This window comes from Anomaloglossus baeobatrachus, chromosome 5, assembly GCF_048569485.1.
Source record: "Anomaloglossus baeobatrachus isolate aAnoBae1 chromosome 5, aAnoBae1.hap1, whole genome shotgun sequence".
NCBI classification, from domain to species: Eukaryota; Metazoa; Chordata; class Amphibia; order Anura; family Aromobatidae; genus Anomaloglossus; species Anomaloglossus baeobatrachus.
The window spans coordinates 500154243-500173121 of NC_134357.1; the positions used below are offsets into that span (position 1 = coordinate 500154243).

The 18879-nt window shown below is 43.1% G+C and overlaps 1 protein-coding gene across 1 annotated transcript in view; it reads right to left on the bottom strand.

Moving 5' to 3' along the window:
* LOC142311925 (uncharacterized) overlaps positions 1-18879 on the bottom strand; it is an 85587-nt gene that overhangs the window by 44048 nt on the left and 22660 nt on the right. The gene's annotated exons all lie outside the window — the stretch shown is intronic.

Below are 18879 nucleotides of genomic sequence, written 5' to 3' on the forward strand. Positions count from 1 at the left end.
TCTTTCCCTGTCTCTGCCTCTTTCCCTGTCTCTGCCTCTTTCCCTGTCTCTGCCTCTTTCCCTGTCTCTGCCTCTTTCCCTGTCTCTGCCTCTTTCCCTGTCTCTGCCTCTTTCCCTGTCTCTGCCTCTTTCCCTGTCTCTGCCTCTTTCCCTGTCTCTGTCTCTTTCCCTGTCTCTGTCTCTTTCCCTGTCTGCCTGTGTCTGTCTGTCTGTGTCTGACTGCCTCTGTCTGTCTGTCTCTTTGACTGTTTCTGTCTCTCTCTGTCTCTTTCTGTCTCACTCTATCCATCTCCCCACCGACATCTTATTACCTCACACATAAGCTTCTTATACTAACAATTTATTTTGTTTCTATAGCAACCACTCACAGCTCCTATTAATAACCTAATAGCTCGCAGCTCCATTGACTTTAATGGAGGCAGGGTTTTTGGAGAGTAACTGTAAAGCGCGGGGTTACATTTTCCCATCCAAACATAGTCTATGACATTCCCTGAGTCACATGGAGTATCTGTGCTAAATTTCGTGATTGTAAATGCGACGGTGCAGATTCCTTTCATCGGACATACACACATACATACACTCAGCTTTATATATTAGATTTATTTTAAAAGGTACCAAATGCTACCTTCCTTTTTGATGTGCACAATCATCATTAGGATTCCCCATCTCTGTGTATATTGTGCATTGAGTGCCAGACTATAGAGTTTAAAGTGAACCTGTCAGCTGCAATATTCACTCAGAACCACGAGCAGTTCTGGGTGCATATTGCTAATCCCTGCCTAACCGTCCCTGTATCTAGTAGCATAGATAAAGAGATCTTTATAAAAAGTATTTCTAAAGATCCTTTATGATATGCTAATGAGCGAGGGGACTAGTCACAAGGGTGTTAGTTCCCATTCTAGTCAGCCCCATTAACATGTTAGTACGCCCTTGTAGGCGTGCTAACATAATAATGAATGCGCAGCGACATAGGGTGGTCGCGCTCAACTCTCCGCTGCCATCGCGTCCAACTCCTGGATTTCGACTCAGTGCGCATGATCCCGGACGTTGGGTCATGCGCACTATGAAGCCGGGTTTATGTCTTCCAACTTCAAACTCATGTATTGCGCATGACCGAAAGTGCGGGATCAGCAGCAGCTGAGAAGTAAGCATGACCATTCTCTGATGCTGTACAATCATTAGCATGTTAGTATGCCCACAGGGGCGTTCTTACATGCTAAGGGGGCTGACTAGCCAAGGGAAGTAACACTCTTGTGACTAGTCGCTAGCCTCATTAGCATATCATATGGGATCTTTAGAAATACTTTTTCTAAACATCTCTTTATCTGTGATAGTGTATACAGGGACAGATAGTCAGGGATTAGAAATATGCACCCAGAACTGCTCGTGGTTCTGGGTGCATATTACACCTGACAGGTTCCCTTTAATTCAAGTGCAGTCAATGGTTGAGATTATTTTAGCTCTAAGGCGGGCTTTACACGCTGTGACATCCATCTCTAGGAATTGCTAGCGATGTCGAGCGCGATACCACCCGCCCCCGTCGCACATGCGATATGTGGTGATTGCTGCCGTAGCAAACATTATCGCTACGGCAGCTTCACACACACATACCTGGTCGGCAACGTCGCTGTGACCGCCGAACAATCCCTCCTTCAAGGGGGAGGTGCGTTCAGCGTCACAGCGACGTCACTAAGCGGCCGGCCAATAGAAGCGGAGGGGTGGAGATGATCGGGACATAACATCCCGCCCACCTTCCTCCTTTCGCATTGCTGGCGGGACGCAGGTAAGGTGATGTTTGTCGTTTCTGCGGCTTCACCCACAGCGATGTGTAGTGCTGCAGGAACGAGGAACAACATCGTACCGGCAGAAGCGATATTATGAAAAGGAGCGACGTGTCACCGATCAACGATTTTTAACGTTTTTGCGATCGGTGATCGTCGCTCCTAGGGTTTACGCGCTGCGATGTCGGTAACGGCGCCAGATGTGCGTCACTAACGACGTGACCCCGACGATATATCGTTACCGATGTCGCAACGTGTAAAGCCCGCCTAAGTGTTGGAGCACTAAAGACTGATTCTCAGCTCCAGATTGGTAATAGTTTTCAGTGGATTCTACACAGAAGTGATCAAAAGCCTTCTGTACTCACAGAGCAGAGCGGACCCGTTGAAATTCGCTTCGGCGGACTCATCCAGACTTTAGATAAAGTCCTGAACCCCAATGGAAGTCATTAATTAGGCAGTTCAGGTTTCCGCACACATGCAGCCAACCCTAAACACATCACTTCTGGGGGAGAGTGGTCTGGATTTTTCCATTGATTTTTGGGTGCACACTATATCCTAGAACACTGAGCGTACCCGAGCGCACTGATGCTCGAGCGAGTAGTGCATATGTAAAGCACCCAAACTTAAACTCTGATTTTTTTAGTAAAATCTGTGTTTGGTAAAAACATTGAACTTTACTTTTCAGGTTTGCTCATCTCTACTCATAGTCTCTGGCCATTGCCACGTTATTCCTGCGATAAGGCCTAGGACACATGGCGAGGCCACAGGTATGTTAAATCATCCGCCCTACTTTCCCAATATGTCTGACCTGTTCTCTCTTTGCTTCAATATCTCCCTGGTATGCTCCAGCATCTCACTGTGACCTCCCCCCTGTTCCTCACCTTCCTTTTATGACCTTTGTTTACTCTGCCTATGTAATGCAGCATCTGGTTTCTTTGATGAAGTGACCAAGGCTGGTTTCACACATCCGGCTTTTCGCCGGTTTGACGGATGCGGCGCACGCCAGTACAGTATGATAGAGTACAGTGGCAGCGCCGCAACTTCCGGGTCACATGCTCCGCTCACAAGACAGCATGTGACCGGTGCTTGTTGCGCTGCCAGTGTACTGTATACACTGTACTGGCGTGCACCGCATCCGTCAAACCGGCAAAAGCCGGATGTGTGAAACCGACCCAAGAGTTTCTTGCTGCAACCCACCCCTTCACAGCTGATTGCACTTGTATATGTATATATTTGGGCAACTAAAAGTCTGCACAAGACTTTTCGTCTGCACCAAGATAAGTATGATGCATTGAATTAGGCCAGAATTGGACCCGAAGGTAGCTGGATACATAGCCTCTGTAAACAATGTTAATGTTTCTCTTCACTTTCACCCCTATAATACTTCACTTTCTACTGCACCCTCTGATCCCTAAACCCAGTAATGAACTATTCATCTCTCACTCCATCCTCCCCACCCATCTCACCCTCTCCTCAGATATTTTCCTCCACATAACACCCTGTGTCCCCAGATACACACAACCTCTTCATGGCCTCTCCTGCTCCCACCTACTAACACTCTCACTGCTTCTCCTCACTGCTGGGGATATCTCTCCTAATCCTGGTCCTCCTCACCACATCCCTATTGTCACTTCAAACCCTCATCCGCAACCTATCACAAATTTTCGCAACCTCTCTAACCTCATACCCATCCACCCGGCCCCCGCTCCCCCAGTCCCACTAACAGGAGTTCTGTGGAACGCTCGCTCCGTCTGCAACAAACTTTCCTACATTCATGATCTTTTCATCACTAATAAACTTTCCTTCCTCGGCATCACAGAAACCTGGCTCACCCCTCTGACACAGCCTCTCCTGCTGCACTTTCTTATGGCGGTCTCTAACTCTCTCACACACCCCGCCCCAGTAACAAGCATGGTGGAGGAGTTGGTTTGTTCCTGTCCGACCATTGCTCCTTTACACCTGTTCCAATGCCACCCTCTGTTACTCTTCCCTCTTTTGAGGTGCACTCCGTACGCATCTACTCCCCCTCCAACCTTCAACTGGCTGTCATTTACCGCCCTCCAGGACCAGCCACTGCCTTTTTTGATCATTTCACCACCTGGCTACTTTCCTTTCCACCGACATCCCCACCATTATCATGGGTATTATCAACATCCCCATTGACACTTCCCACTCATCTGTCTCCAAACGTCTAACACTCACTTCCTTCTTTGGCCTCACCCAATGGTCTTCTGCAGCTACTCACAAAGATGGCCATACACTGGACCTCATCTTTACTCGCCTCTCTTCTCTATCTAACCTCTCTAACGCGCCTCTCCCCCTGTCTGACCACAACCTACTCGCATTCTCTTCCCTCTTTTCTACAAGTACGCAACCCCCCCTCCACAAACTTTCACACCCTCGCAGAAATATCAAACACCTTGACTTACATGCACTTTCTCAGTCCCTTCTCCCTCTCACAGACATTACGTTTTTTATATGATGCAGATGCTGCAGCCACTTTATACAACACCACCATCTCTGCAGCTCTCGAATCAGCTACCCCCCTCACACACAATAAAACCCGCACAATCAACAGACAACCCTGGCACATGAGTCAGAAGGTGTCGTCCAAAAAAAAAAAATTCAATAACTGAAAAAATGTACAGTATTAAAGTTTTAATGTTTTGTTTAAATATTATTTGTTTTTAGTTGAGCAAAATCTAAAAAAAAATAAAAAGTTTGATATTTTCCACTGTTAAACACTAGGGGGAGCAGCTGCTGAAATCCTACTGTAGAAATAACCTGGAGTACAGCTGCAGTAAAGTGGGCAGAATCTGCTCTCCTGTGTGTGATGTCACCTGCCCCTGCCAACCTGGGTGTTTCCAAGGGATAACAGAGAATGAAATGTAGGGACACAGTGCGTAGCCATTTTGTTGGTGACCAGAAATGTCTAAAGTGTCACCAAGGACAGCAGGAGTATCACACAGGATAGGATTGGATACACAGCTCTGCAGACAGTATTACACAGGAGAGGATTAGATACAGGTCAGCAGACAGTATCACACAGGAGAGGATTAGATACACAGCTCAGCAGACAGTATCACACAGGAGAGGATTAGATACAGCTCAGCAGACAGTGAGCTGTATCACACAGGAGAGGATTAGATACACAGCCCTGCAGACAGTATCACCGATACATGTGAAAAAAAAAAAAAAGGAAATCCACAGCACCTTGGTCACTTACTATTTCGCCTGTGCAAAAAACACAATCAGCAACTCAGGAACGCACGTCCATACCCAAGGGATCACTTAGTGTCACATACCATGTACTTCTACAAGTGCTTCATAAGTGCTCAGAAATATACCAGAAAGCAGAGATGTAATTCTGTGGAGTGACTTCTCCATGGTCATCATTCATCTATGATATTGACAATCCATCTGTCTCATTCACAGGTATGAACACTGTTCATTTGAATTGACCCTCTGAATTTCCTGCACAGATCCTAATCTATTCTCATGCTCTGTCTTCACACTTAAAGCTGTTTCTGATATTGGTATGTTAAACTGACCTATCTCTGCTGTGTAATTAGTTATGTGTTGTCTTCTCTCCTGTGAGTTGTTTCCATACATGGTGTAACTCTTTGATCTGCTTCCTTTTCTCTTGCTCACCTGCTGTTCATCTTGTGTAATGAGACTGGTATAAATTTAGGCCATTAGGTCTGTGTACCTTGGTCTGTGTACTTCTACAAGTGCTTCATAAGTGCTCAGAAATATACCAGAAAGCAGAGATGTAATTCTGTGGAGTGACTTCTCCATGGTCATCATTCATCTATGATATTGACAATCCATCTGTCTCATTCACAGGTATGAACACTGTTCATTTGAATTGACCCTCTGAATTTCCTGCACAGATCCTAATCTATTCTCATGCTCTGTCTTCACACTTAAAGCTGTTTCTGATATTGGTATGTTAAACTGACCTATCTCTGCTGTGTAATTAGTTATGTGTTGTCTTCTCTCCTGTGAGTTGTTTCCATACATGGTGTAACTCTTTGATCTGCTTCCTTTTCTCTTGCTCACCTGCTGTTCATCTTGTGTAATGAGACTGGTATAAATTTAGGCCATTAGGTCTGTGTACCTTGGTCTGTGTACTTCTACAAGTGCTTCATAAGTGCTCAGAAATATACCAGAAAGCAGAGATGTAATTCTGTGGAGTGACTTCTCCATGGTCATCATTCATCTATGATATTGACAATCCATCTGTCTCATTCACAGGTATGAACACTGTTCATTTGAATTGACCCTCTGAATTTCCTGCACAGATCCTAATCTATTCTCATGCTCTGTCTTCACACTTAAAGCTGTTTCTGATATTGGTATGTTAAACTGACCTATCTCTGCTGTGTAATTAGTTATGTGTTGTCTTCTCTCCTGTGAGTTGTTTCCATACATGGTGTAACTCTTTGATCTGCTTCCTTTTCTCTTGCTCACCTGCTGTTCATCTTGTGTAATGAGACTGGTATAAATTTAGGCCATTAGGTCTGTGTACCTTGGTCTGTGTACTTCTACAAGTGCTTCATAAGTGCTCAGAAATATACCAGAAAGCAGAGATGTAATTCTGTGGAGTGACTTCTCCATGGTCATCATTCATCTATGATATTGACAATCCATCTGTCTCATTCACAGGTATGAACACTGTTCATTTGAATTGACCCTCTGAATTTCCTGCACAGATCCTAATCTATTCTCATGCTCTGTCTTCACACTTAAAGCTGTTTCTGATATTGGTATGTTAAACTGACCTATCTCTGCTGTGTAATTAGTTATGTGTTGTCTTCTCTCCTGTGAGTTGTTTCCATACATGGTGTAACTCTTTGATCTGCTTCCTTTTCTCTTGCTCACCTGCTGTTCATCTTGTGTAATGAGACTGGTATAAATTTAGGCCATTAGGTCTGTGTACCTTGGTCTGTGTACTTCTACAAGTGCTTCATAAGTGCTCAGAAATATACCAGAAAGCAGAGATGTAATTCTGTGGAGTGACTTCTCCATGGTCATCATTCATCTATGATATTGACAATCCATCTGTCTCATTCACAGGTATGAACACTGTTCATTTGAATTGACCCTCTGAATTTCCTGCACAGATCCTAATCTATTCTCATGCTCTGTCTTCACACTTAAAGCTGTTTCTGATATTGGTATGTTAAACTGACCTATCTCTGCTGTGTAATTAGTTATGTGTTGTCTTCTCTCCTGTGAGTTGTTTCCATACATGGTGTAACTCTTTGATCTGCTTCCTTTTCTCTTGCTCACCTGCTGTTCATCTTGTGTAATGAGACTGGTATAAATTTAGGCCATTAGGTCTGTGTACCTTGGTCTGTGTACTTCTACAAGTGCTTCATAAGTGCTCAGAAATATACCAGAAAGCAGAGATGTAATTCTGTGGAGTGACTTCTCCATGGTCATCATTCATCTATGATATTGACAATCCATCTGTCTCATTCACAGGTATGAACACTGTTCATTTGAATTGACCCTCTGAATTTCCTGCACAGATCCTAATCTATTCTCATGCTCTGTCTTCACACTTAAAGCTGTTTCTGATATTGGTATGTTAAACTGACCTATCTCTGCTGTGTAATTAGTTATGTGTTGTCTTCTCTCCTGTGAGTTGTTTCCATACATGGTGTAACTCTTTGATCTGCTTCCTTTTCTCTTGCTCACCTGCTGTTCATCTTGTGTAATGAGACTGGTATAAATTTAGGCCATTAGGTCTGTGTACCTTGGTCTGTGTACTTCTACAAGTGCTTCATAAGTGCTCAGAAATATACCAGAAAGCAGAGATGTAATTCTGTGGAGTGACTTCTCCATGGTCATCATTCATCTATGATATTGACAATCCATCTGTCTCATTCACAGGTATGAACACTGTTCATTTGAATTGACCCTCTGAATTTCCTGCACAGATCCTAATCTATTCTCATGCTCTGTCTTCACACTTAAAGCTGTTTCTGATATTGGTATGTTAAACTGACCTATCTCTGCTGTGTAATTAGTTATGTGTTGTCTTCTCTCCTGTGAGTTGTTTCCATACATGGTGTAACTCTTTGATCTGCTTCCTTTTCTCTTGCTCACCTGCTGTTCATCTTGTGTAATGAGACTGGTATAAATTTAGGCCATTAGGTCTGTGTACCTTGGTCTGTGTACTTCTACAAGTGCTTCATAAGTGCTCAGAAATATACCAGAAAGCAGAGATGTAATTCTGTGGAGTGACTTCTCCATGGTCATCATTCATCTATGATATTGACAATCCATCTGTCTCATTCACAGGTATGAACACTGTTCATTTGAATTGACCCTCTGAATTTCCTGCACAGATCCTAATCTATTCTCATGCTCTGTCTTCACACTTAAAGCTGTTTCTGATATTGGTATGTTAAACTGACCTATCTCTGCTGTGTAATTAGTTATGTGTTGTCTTCTCTCCTGTGAGTTGTTTCCATACATGGTGTAACTCTTTGATCTGCTTCCTTTTCTCTTGCTCACCTGCTGTTCATCTTGTGTAATGAGACTGGTATAAATTTAGGCCATTAGGTCTGTGTACCTTGGTCTGTGTACTTCTACAAGTGCTTCATAAGTGCTCAGAAATATACCAGAAAGCAGAGATGTAATTCTGTGGAGTGACTTCTCCATGGTCATCATTCATCTATGATATTGACAATCCATCTGTCTCATTCACAGGTATGAACACTGTTCATTTGAATTGACCCTCTGAATTTCCTGCACAGATCCTAATCTATTCTCATGCTCTGTCTTCACACTTAAAGCTGTTTCTGATATTGGTATGTTAAACTGACCTATCTCTGCTGTGTAATTAGTTATGTGTTGTCTTCTCTCCTGTGAGTTGTTTCCATACATGGTGTAACTCTTTGATCTGCTTCCTTTTCTCTTGCTCACCTGCTGTTCATCTTGTGTAATGAGACTGGTATAAATTTAGGCCATTAGGTCTGTGTACCTTGGTCTGTGTACTTCTACAAGTGCTTCATAAGTGCTCAGAAATATACCAGAAAGCAGAGATGTAATTCTGTGGAGTGACTTCTCCATGGTCATCATTCATCTATGATATTGACAATCCATCTGTCTCATTCACAGGTATGAACACTGTTCATTTGAATTGACCCTCTGAATTTCCTGCACAGATCCTAATCTATTCTCATGCTCTGTCTTCACACTTAAAGCTGTTTCTGATATTGGTATGTTAAACTGACCTATCTCTGCTGTGTAATTAGTTATGTGTTGTCTTCTCTCCTGTGAGTTGTTTCCATACATGGTGTAACTCTTTGATCTGCTTCCTTTTCTCTTGCTCACCTGCTGTTCATCTTGTGTAATGAGACTGGTATAAATTTAGGCCATTAGGTCTGTGTACCTTGGTCTGTGTACTTCTACAAGTGCTTCATAAGTGCTCAGAAATATACCAGAAAGCAGAGATGTAATTCTGTGGAGTGACTTCTCCATGGTCATCATTCATCTATGATATTGACAATCCATCTGTCTCATTCACAGGTATGAACACTGTTCATTTGAATTGACCCTCTGAATTTCCTGCACAGATCCTAATCTATTCTCATGCTCTGTCTTCACACTTAAAGCTGTTTCTGATATTGGTATGTTAAACTGACCTATCTCTGCTGTGTAATTAGTTATGTGTTGTCTTCTCTCCTGTGAGTTGTTTCCATACATGGTGTAACTCTTTGATCTGCTTCCTTTTCTCTTGCTCACCTGCTGTTCATCTTGTGTAATGAGACTGGTATAAATTTAGGCCATTAGGTCTGTGTACCTTGGTCTGTGTACTTCTACAAGTGCTTCATAAGTGCTCAGAAATATACCAGAAAGCAGAGATGTAATTCTGTGGAGTGACTTCTCCATGGTCATCATTCATCTATGATATTGACAATCCATCTGTCTCATTCACAGGTATGAACACTGTTCATTTGAATTGACCCTCTGAATTTCCTGCACAGATCCTAATCTATTCTCATGCTCTGTCTTCACACTTAAAGCTGTTTCTGATATTGGTATGTTAAACTGACCTATCTCTGCTGTGTAATTAGTTATGTGTTGTCTTCTCTCCTGTGAGTTGTTTCCATACATGGTGTAACTCTTTGATCTGCTTCCTTTTCTCTTGCTCACCTGCTGTTCATCTTGTGTAATGAGACTGGTATAAATTTAGGCCATTAGGTCTGTGTACCTTGGTCTGTGTACTTCTACAAGTGCTTCATAAGTGCTCAGAAATATACCAGAAAGCAGAGATGTAATTCTGTGGAGTGACTTCTCCATGGTCATCATTCATCTATGATATTGACAATCCATCTGTCTCATTCACAGGTATGAACACTGTTCATTTGAATTGACCCTCTGAATTTCCTGCACAGATCCTAATCTATTCTCATGCTCTGTCTTCACACTTAAAGCTGTTTCTGATATTGGTATGTTAAACTGACCTATCTCTGCTGTGTAATTAGTTATGTGTTGTCTTCTCTCCTGTGAGTTGTTTCCATACATGGTGTAACTCTTTGATCTGCTTCCTTTTCTCTTGCTCACCTGCTGTTCATCTTGTGTAATGAGACTGGTATAAATTTAGGCCATTAGGTCTGTGTACCTTGGTCTGTGTACTTCTACAAGTGCTTCATAAGTGCTCAGAAATATACCAGAAAGCAGAGATGTAATTCTGTGGAGTGACTTCTCCATGGTCATCATTCATCTATGATATTGACAATCCATCTGTCTCATTCACAGGTATGAACACTGTTCATTTGAATTGACCCTCTGAATTTCCTGCACAGATCCTAATCTATTCTCATGCTCTGTCTTCACACTTAAAGCTGTTTCTGATATTGGTATGTTAAACTGACCTATCTCTGCTGTGTAATTAGTTATGTGTTGTCTTCTCTCCTGTGAGTTGTTTCCATACATGGTGTAACTCTTTGATCTGCTTCCTTTTCTCTTGCTCACCTGCTGTTCATCTTGTGTAATGAGACTGGTATAAATTTAGGCCATTAGGTCTGTGTACCTTGGTCTGTGTACTTCTACAAGTGCTTCATAAGTGCTCAGAAATATACCAGAAAGCAGAGATGTAATTCTGTGGAGTGACTTCTCCATGGTCATCATTCATCTATGATATTGACAATCCATCTGTCTCATTCACAGGTATGAACACTGTTCATTTGAATTGACCCTCTGAATTTCCTGCACAGATCCTAATCTATTCTCATGCTCTGTCTTCACACTTAAAGCTGTTTCTGATATTGGTATGTTAAACTGACCTATCTCTGCTGTGTAATTAGTTATGTGTTGTCTTCTCTCCTGTGAGTTGTTTCCATACATGGTGTAACTCTTTGATCTGCTTCCTTTTCTCTTGCTCACCTGCTGTTCATCTTGTGTAATGAGACTGGTATAAATTTAGGCCATTAGGTCTGTGTACCTTGGTCTGTGTACTTCTACAAGTGCTTCATAAGTGCTCAGAAATATACCAGAAAGCAGAGATGTAATTCTGTGGAGTGACTTCTCCATGGTCATCATTCATCTATGATATTGACAATCCATCTGTCTCATTCACAGGTATGAACACTGTTCATTTGAATTGACCCTCTGAATTTCCTGCACAGATCCTAATCTATTCTCATGCTCTGTCTTCACACTTAAAGCTGTTTCTGATATTGGTATGTTAAACTGACCTATCTCTGCTGTGTAATTAGTTATGTGTTGTCTTCTCTCCTGTGAGTTGTTTCCATACATGGTGTAACTCTTTGATCTGCTTCCTTTTCTCTTGCTCACCTGCTGTTCATCTTGTGTAATGAGACTGGTATAAATTTAGGCCATTAGGTCTGTGTACCTTGGTCTGTGTACTTCTACAAGTGCTTCATAAGTGCTCAGAAATATACCAGAAAGCAGAGATGTAATTCTGTGGAGTGACTTCTCCATGGTCATCATTCATCTATGATATTGACAATCCATCTGTCTCATTCACAGGTATGAACACTGTTCATTTGAATTGACCCTCTGAATTTCCTGCACAGATCCTAATCTATTCTCATGCTCTGTCTTCACACTTAAAGCTGTTTCTGATATTGGTATGTTAAACTGACCTATCTCTGCTGTGTAATTAGTTATGTGTTGTCTTCTCTCCTGTGAGTTGTTTCCATACATGGTGTAACTCTTTGATCTGCTTCCTTTTCTCTTGCTCACCTGCTGTTCATCTTGTGTAATGAGACTGGTATAAATTTAGGCCATTAGGTCTGTGTACCTTGGTCTGTGTACTTCTACAAGTGCTTCATAAGTGCTCAGAAATATACCAGAAAGCAGAGATGTAATTCTGTGGAGTGACTTCTCCATGGTCATCATTCATCTATGATATTGACAATCCATCTGTCTCATTCACAGGTATGAACACTGTTCATTTGAATTGACCCTCTGAATTTCCTGCACAGATCCTAATCTATTCTCATGCTCTGTCTTCACACTTAAAGCTGTTTCTGATATTGGTATGTTAAACTGACCTATCTCTGCTGTGTAATTAGTTATGTGTTGTCTTCTCTCCTGTGAGTTGTTTCCATACATGGTGTAACTCTTTGATCTGCTTCCTTTTCTCTTGCTCACCTGCTGTTCATCTTGTGTAATGAGACTGGTATAAATTTAGGCCATTAGGTCTGTGTACCTTGGTCTGTGTACTTCTACAAGTGCTTCATAAGTGCTCAGAAATATACCAGAAAGCAGAGATGTAATTCTGTGGAGTGACTTCTCCATGGTCATCATTCATCTATGATATTGACAATCCATCTGTCTCATTCACAGGTATGAACACTGTTCATTTGAATTGACCCTCTGAATTTCCTGCACAGATCCTAATCTATTCTCATGCTCTGTCTTCACACTTAAAGCTGTTTCTGATATTGGTATGTTAAACTGACCTATCTCTGCTGTGTAATTAGTTATGTGTTGTCTTCTCTCCTGTGAGTTGTTTCCATACATGGTGTAACTCTTTGATCTGCTTCCTTTTCTCTTGCTCACCTGCTGTTCATCTTGTGTAATGAGACTGGTATAAATTTAGGCCATTAGGTCTGTGTACCTTGGTCTGTGTACTTCTACAAGTGCTTCATAAGTGCTCAGAAATATACCAGAAAGCAGAGATGTAATTCTGTGGAGTGACTTCTCCATGGTCATCATTCATCTATGATATTGACAATCCATCTGTCTCATTCACAGGTATGAACACTGTTCATTTGAATTGACCCTCTGAATTTCCTGCACAGATCCTAATCTATTCTCATGCTCTGTCTTCACACTTAAAGCTGTTTCTGATATTGGTATGTTAAACTGACCTATCTCTGCTGTGTAATTAGTTATGTGTTGTCTTCTCTCCTGTGAGTTGTTTCCATACATGGTGTAACTCTTTGATCTGCTTCCTTTTCTCTTGCTCACCTGCTGTTCATCTTGTGTAATGAGACTGGTATAAATTTAGGCCATTAGGTCTGTGTACCTTGGTCTGTGTACTTCTACAAGTGCTTCATAAGTGCTCAGAAATATACCAGAAAGCAGAGATGTAATTCTGTGGAGTGACTTCTCCATGGTCATCATTCATCTATGATATTGACAATCCATCTGTCTCATTCACAGGTATGAACACTGTTCATTTGAATTGACCCTCTGAATTTCCTGCACAGATCCTAATCTATTCTCATGCTCTGTCTTCACACTTAAAGCTGTTTCTGATATTGGTATGTTAAACTGACCTATCTCTGCTGTGTAATTAGTTATGTGTTGTCTTCTCTCCTGTGAGTTGTTTCCATACATGGTGTAACTCTTTGATCTGCTTCCTTTTCTCTTGCTCACCTGCTGTTCATCTTGTGTAATGAGACTGGTATAAATTTAGGCCATTAGGTCTGTGTACCTTGGTCTGTGTACTTCTACAAGTGCTTCATAAGTGCTCAGAAATATACCAGAAAGCAGAGATGTAATTCTGTGGAGTGACTTCTCCATGGTCATCATTCATCTATGATATTGACAATCCATCTGTCTCATTCACAGGTATGAACACTGTTCATTTGAATTGACCCTCTGAATTTCCTGCACAGATCCTAATCTATTCTCATGCTCTGTCTTCACACTTAAAGCTGTTTCTGATATTGGTATGTTAAACTGACCTATCTCTGCTGTGTAATTAGTTATGTGTTGTCTTCTCTCCTGTGAGTTGTTTCCATACATGGTGTAACTCTTTGATCTGCTTCCTTTTCTCTTGCTCACCTGCTGTTCATCTTGTGTAATGAGACTGGTATAAATTTAGGCCATTAGGTCTGTGTACCTTGGTCTGTGTACTTCTACAAGTGCTTCATAAGTGCTCAGAAATATACCAGAAAGCAGAGATGTAATTCTGTGGAGTGACTTCTCCATGGTCATCATTCATCTATGATATTGACAATCCATCTGTCTCATTCACAGGTATGAACACTGTTCATTTGAATTGACCCTCTGAATTTCCTGCACAGATCCTAATCTATTCTCATGCTCTGTCTTCACACTTAAAGCTGTTTCTGATATTGGTATGTTAAACTGACCTATCTCTGCTGTGTAATTAGTTATGTGTTGTCTTCTCTCCTGTGAGTTGTTTCCATACATGGTGTAACTCTTTGATCTGCTTCCTTTTCTCTTGCTCACCTGCTGTTCATCTTGTGTAATGAGACTGGTATAAATTTAGGCCATTAGGTCTGTGTACCTTGGTCTGTGTACTTCTACAAGTGCTTCATAAGTGCTCAGAAATATACCAGAAAGCAGAGATGTAATTCTGTGGAGTGACTTCTCCATGGTCATCATTCATCTATGATATTGACAATCCATCTGTCTCATTCACAGGTATGAACACTGTTCATTTGAATTGACCCTCTGAATTTCCTGCACAGATCCTAATCTATTCTCATGCTCTGTCTTCACACTTAAAGCTGTTTCTGATATTGGTATGTTAAACTGACCTATCTCTGCTGTGTAATTAGTTATGTGTTGTCTTCTCTCCTGTGAGTTGTTTCCATACATGGTGTAACTCTTTGATCTGCTTCCTTTTCTCTTGCTCACCTGCTGTTCATCTTGTGTAATGAGACTGGTATAAATTTAGGCCATTAGGTCTGTGTACCTTGGTCTGTGTACTTCTACAAGTGCTTCATAAGTGCTCAGAAATATACCAGAAAGCAGAGATGTAATTCTGTGGAGTGACTTCTCCATGGTCATCATTCATCTATGATATTGACAATCCATCTGTCTCATTCACAGGTATGAACACTGTTCATTTGAATTGACCCTCTGAATTTCCTGCACAGATCCTAATCTATTCTCATGCTCTGTCTTCACACTTAAAGCTGTTTCTGATATTGGTATGTTAAACTGACCTATCTCTGCTGTGTAATTAGTTATGTGTTGTCTTCTCTCCTGTGAGTTGTTTCCATACATGGTGTAACTCTTTGATCTGCTTCCTTTTCTCTTGCTCACCTGCTGTTCATCTTGTGTAATGAGACTGGTATAAATTTAGGCCATTAGGTCTGTGTACCTTGGTCTGTGTACTTCTACAAGTGCTTCATAAGTGCTCAGAAATATACCAGAAAGCAGAGATGTAATTCTGTGGAGTGACTTCTCCATGGTCATCATTCATCTATGATATTGACAATCCATCTGTCTCATTCACAGGTATGAACACTGTTCATTTGAATTGACCCTCTGAATTTCCTGCACAGATCCTAATCTATTCTCATGCTCTGTCTTCACACTTAAAGCTGTTTCTGATATTGGTATGTTAAACTGACCTATCTCTGCTGTGTAATTAGTTATGTGTTGTCTTCTCTCCTGTGAGTTGTTTCCATACATGGTGTAACTCTTTGATCTGCTTCCTTTTCTCTTGCTCACCTGCTGTTCATCTTGTGTAATGAGACTGGTATAAATTTAGGCCATTAGGTCTGTGTACCTTGGTCTGTGTACTTCTACAAGTGCTTCATAAGTGCTCAGAAATATACCAGAAATGTCCCAGAAGTGACCAGAAGGTGAACTCTACTTCTTTAACTGTGTCTTTCACTTGCATTTTGCTCCTTCCCCCTTATTCCCATATGTAAACCTTACTCTCACCATGTTCACCCATGCCCTCACAGTCTTTGCTCCACTCCTCCTCACTCTCCTTCGCTATCCCCAAACCCCAGCACTCTCCAAACAAATATTCATCTCCCCTTCCCTCTTACCTCCCCACCTGTCCTCATCTGCTGACCTGCTCCTAAACCGCAGATCGCTTCTAGTATCGCGCAGACCAGGCCGTCCACTCTCCTTCTCCCACCTGCTCTCCCTTTCTCTACTTCTCCTCGCTGCTGGCGACATATCTCCCAATCCTGGACCCCCACAGATGGGACACTCCTCTTTATCACCCCCCTACCGCTCCCCATCTAGTAGTAACTACCGCAACCTCTCCAACATAAAATCCATTCCCCTCTCTGCCACTCCGCAGCCCCCTCTCTCTGGAGCGCTCTGGAATGCCCGTTCCATCTGTAATAAACTGCACTTCATTCACGACCTCTTTATCTCTAGCAATCTATCCTTTCTGGCCCTCACCGAAACATGGCTGACACCATCCAACACTGCCTCCCCTGCTGCGCTGTGCTACGGCGGCCTCCACTTCACCCACACCCCTCGCCCTGGCAATAGACAGGGTGGAGGAGTGGGCCTCCTCCTTTCTAACAACTGCAGCTTCACCCCAATGCCACCTCTACCCTCCCTTGTCCTGCCTTCCTTTGAAGTGCACTCTGTCCGCATCTACTCTCCCTCCAACCTCCAAGTGGCCGTCATATACAGACCCCCGGGCCCAACCACTGCCTTTATCGACCAGTTCTCCGCCTGGCTTCTACACTTTCTCTCTACTGACATCCCCACTATCATCATGGGTGACTTCAACATCCCCACTGACACCCGCCAGTCAGCGGCCTCCAAACTCCTCTCCCTCGCCTCATCTTTTGGTCTAACTCAGTTGTCCGCCTCTGCCACCCACAAAGATGGCCACACACTAGACCTTATCTTCACCCGTCTCTGCTCTCTATCTAACCTCACTACCTCCCCTCTCCCCTTATCTGACAACCATCTGCTGACCTTTTCAGCCCTGTCCTCCTCACCTGCCCCCCCTGTCCAGCACATATCACACCCCCGCAGAAACCTTGCACACATCAACATACACACCCTTTCTGACTCTATCCTACCGCTGTCCTCCATATCTTCACTCCACGACACAAACAGTGCCACCATTTTCTACAACGCCACTCTCACATCAGCTATTGATTCAGTCGCTCCTCTTGTGAACGGCAGAGCAAGACGAATCAATAGACAACCCTGGCACAACAGCCTCACTAAAAAACTACGGCAAGTGTCTAGGGCCGCAGAGCGGCGCTGGAAGAAAACGCACTCCCAGGAAGACTTCACCACATTCAAAAATGCAATTCACACATTTCGCTTGGCCCTTACCTCCGCTAAACAGAATTACTTCAAAAACCTCATATCCTCTTTAACACACAACCCCAAACAGCTATTTAACACTTTTACCTCCCTCCTTCGCCCACCGCTGCCCCCTCCAACCTCCCTCATCTCCGCAGAAGAATTTGCCACATATTTCAAAGAAAAGATCGACCAAACCAGACAAGTCTTTTCTGCTGAACCACCACAACCCCTTTATATAACAGACCACTGCCCCTCCCCCATAAACTTCCTCCCCACTATCACCGAAGGAGAGCTTGCACATCTTCTCTCAAAAGCGCACCTCACTACATGCGCACTTGACCCCATCCCATCCCACCTCCTCCCCAACCTCACCACTATCCTTATTCCCGCCTTATCCCATCTCTTCAACCTATCTCTAACAACTGGTACCTTCCCTTCTGCCTTTAAGCATGCAACAGTCACACCTATCCTAAAGAAACCTTCCCTCGACCCAACCTCTACTACCAGCTATCGACCCATATCGCTACTCCCACTTGCCTCAAAACTCCTGGAACAGCATGTCCATGCTGAACTTTCCTCCCACCTCTCCTCTAACTCTCTCTTTGACAACCTACAGTCCGGCTTCCGTCCACATCATTCCACTGAAACTGCCCTGACTAAAATCACAAATGACTTACTTACCGCCAAAGCTAACAACCACTTCTCTGTACTCCTACTTCTAGACCTATCCTCAGCCTTTGACACTGTTGACCACTCCCTGCTACTACAGATCCTCTCTTCCCTTGGTGTCAGAGACCTCGCTCTCTCTTGGATCTCTTCATACCTCTCCAACCGCACTTTTAGTGTCTCCCATTCCCACACAACCTCTTCATCCCGTTCTCTCTCTGTTGGTGTCCCTCAAGGCTCTGTCCTGGGACCCTTACTTTTTTCTATCTATACATTTGGCCTGGGACAACTCATAAAGTCCCATGGCTTCCAGTACCACCTATATGCTGATGACACTCAGATCTACCTCTCTGGTCCAGATGTCACATCTCTGCTGTCCAGAATCCCAGAGTGCCTATCTGCTATATCTTCCTTCTTTTCCTCTCGCTTCCTAAAGCTCAATATGGCCAAAACTGAACTGATCATCTTTCCTCCATCTCCCCTGCACTCTCCACCTGATCTATCCATTACAATTAATAACATCACGCTCTCCCCAGCACCCAAAGTTCGGTGCCTCGGAGTGACCTTTGACTCTGCCCTGTCCTTCATACCGCACATCCAATCCCTCACCACCTCCTGCCGTTTTCAACTCAAAAATATCTCCAGAATCCGCCCTTTTCTCAATCCCCAATCTACAAAAATTCTAGTGCACGCCCTCATAATCTCCCGCATCGACTACTGCAACATCCTCCTCTGTGGTCTCCCTGCTAACACACTCGTCCCTCTCCAGTCCATCCTTAACTCTGCTGCCCGACTGATCCACCTCTCTCCTCAATACCACCCCGCTTCTCCTCTCTGCAAGTCCCTCCACTGGCTCCCAATCTTCCACCGTATCCAATTCAAATTACTAACACTGACCTACAAAGCTATCCATAATCTGTCTCCTCCATATATCTCTGAACTA